Below are 2,675 nucleotides of genomic sequence, written 5' to 3'. Positions count from 1 at the left end.
GTTCATGAGAGCTATGGATCTGTAGTTTTGGGGTTTTTTTTGTCCTTTCTTGCAATGTCTTTGTCTGGCTTTGGTATTAGTGTAGTTCTGGCCTCATGGAATGAGTTAGGAAGTATTCACTCTGCTTCTAGTTTCTGGAACAGACTGTGGACTATTGGAATAATTTCTTCCTTAAATATTTGGTACAGTTCACCAGTTAAAGCATCTGGGCCTCATGCTTTCTGTTTTGGAATAGTTATAATTATTGATTCAATTTCTTTGATACACACCTCCTCATATCTATTTCTTCTTGTGTGAGTTTGGTAGTATCTTTCTTTTCTTTTCTTTTTTAAAGATTTTATTTATCTATCTATATATCTATCTATTCGAGAGAGAGAGTGAGAGAGAACAAGCAGGGAGAGTGGCAGAAGGAGAGGGAGAAGTGGACTCCCTGCAGGGAGCCCGATGGTAGTTTGTATCTTTCAAAGTGTATCTTTCATCTAAGTTATCAAATTTGTAGGCATAAAGTTATTCATAGTGTTCCTTTATTATCCTAGATTCCATGGGATTAATAACAATGGCTACTCTTCCATTTCTGATCTTAGTAATTTGTGTCTTCTTTTTTCCTTAGTTACCCTTGGTTAGAGTTTTATCAATTTTATTGATCTTTTCTAAGAATTAGCTTTTGGTTTCATTGATTTTTCTCACTTGTTTTCCTTTTTTCAATTTCATCGATTTCTGCTTCATTTTTTTATTATTTCTTTTCTTCTGATTCTTTTAGGCCTAAATTGTTCTTTTTTCTACTTTCCTAACATAGAAGCTTATTGATTTTAGATCTTTCTTCTTTTCTAATATATGCATTTAATGCTTTAAATTTCCCTCTAAGCATTGCTTTTGCTGCATCTTATAGATTTTGATAAATGTATTTTCATTTTTTAAAAGATTTTATTTTATTATTTATTTGAGAGAGAGAAAGAGAGAGAGGTAGAGGGAGAAGCAGGCTCCCTGCTGAGCAAGGAGCCTGATGCCGGACTTGATCCCAGGACTCTCGGATCATAACCTGAGCCAAAGGCAGACGCTGAACCGACTGAGCCACCCAGGTGTCCCTTCATTTTCATTTAGTTAAAAATACATTTAGATTTCTTTTAGCCTCCTTCTTTGACCCATGTGTTATATATAAGTATGCTGTTTAATCTCCAAATATTTGGCAGGTTTTTGGCTACCTTTATGTTTCTGATTTCTAATTTAATTCCATTTGGTATGTGAACATACTTTGTATGATTTCTCCCATTTTGAAATTATAAGGTGTATTTTATGGTCCACATGTGGTCTGTATTGGTGAATGTTCCATGTGAGCTTGAGAAGTGTGTGTAATTCTGTGGTTGTTGGATGGAGTATTTTATTTTCATGCCATATTATCTTGAATTAAGTAAAAAAAAAATTTCCAGACACTTTAACTACGGATTATTTTACTTACTGCTCTGTTTGGCAGCCAGTCTCGTCTTTCTCTTCAGCAATAGTGAGAAAAATATCTTTTCCTCAAGGAAGGGAAATCCATGTTTTGTTTTGTTTTGTTTTTTGCCTTTGCCAATAATAAAAATGTTGGAGATCTGGGTGACAAAGTTGTTGCCTATGGCATCTTTCACATGAACCACATCAAAAGAGCCAGATTGTCTCACTCTGTTGGTGATCATGCCTATTTTCCCCAAGTTAGCACTCTGGTCACCACCATAAACAGTCTCCAGATCTGAATGTTGTCATTCACCTTGATGAAGGAATCAGAGTAGTGGATGGTGTGAATATCATGAGTCGCCAGATGAGGGATTCTTTTTGTGCCTACAAAGTTCTTTCTCACCTTGCACAACTTGTATGTGGCCTCCTCAGGTTTAATATGATGGGCGGCAAAACAACCTTTGGTGTCATAGATGACACAGAAATTCTCTCTGGTCTTGTCAATTCTGATGACATCCATAAAAACAGCAGGGTAGGTTCTATCAGTCCAGACCTTGCTATTAATCTCAATGGACCACTGCATTTAGATTGCCTTTATTTCATCTCCTCTTAGGGCATACTTAAGTCTGTTCCTTAGGAAAGGGATGAGGGAGAGACATTCTCTCAGCTTGTGGGCATTTGTGTATGGACCAGGAGCAAACACTGTCTAGTTCATCCAATGCTTTGGAGCAGCTACACACTTCAGCTCCCTCTTGGGATCATAAGCCAAGGCTGCACTAGGTACTGCATGGAATATTTTATACATGTCAATTAGATCAAATTGATTGATAGTGCTCTTCAGGTCATCTGTATCCTTACTGATTGTCTGCCTGCAAGATCTATCAATTACCGAGGGGGCAGAGGGTGATGTCTCCAACTATAATTATGGATTTGTGTATTTATTTTTTCAGTTCTATTAATTTTGGCGTTATGAAATAGAACTGTCCTTATTTGCAGATGGCATGATTTTCTTTGTAGAAAACCTCAGGGAATATATTTTCAAAAACTCTGAGAACTAATAAGTCAGTTCAGCAATGTTGCAGGTTACAAGATCAACATACAAGCATCAATGGTATTTCTATATACTAGCAATGAATACGGGGAAACTGAGAATAAAAATTATACTATTATTTATAATTTCACAAAATATGAAGTACTTAGGTGCCTTCAAGGAACTTTCAGTATAGCCATGTGGTGCTCTATGC

The 2,675-nt window shown here is 36.4% G+C and overlaps 1 pseudogene; it reads right to left on the bottom strand.

Moving 5' to 3' along the window:
- Positions 1–1,448: 1,448 nt before the first annotated feature.
- On the bottom strand, positions 1,449–2,236 carry LOC123797309 (small ribosomal subunit protein eS4, X isoform-like; annotated as a pseudogene).
- Positions 2,237–2,675: the final 439 nt, after the last annotated feature.

Source organism: Ursus americanus, chromosome X (genome assembly GCF_024610735.1).
Source record: "Ursus americanus isolate L20-20 chromosome X, mUrsAme1.1.p, whole genome shotgun sequence".
NCBI classification, from domain to species: Eukaryota; Metazoa; Chordata; class Mammalia; order Carnivora; family Ursidae; genus Ursus; species Ursus americanus.
Note: the sequence above shows the minus strand (reverse complement) of the source record. Positions and strands in the feature narration are given on the sequence as shown.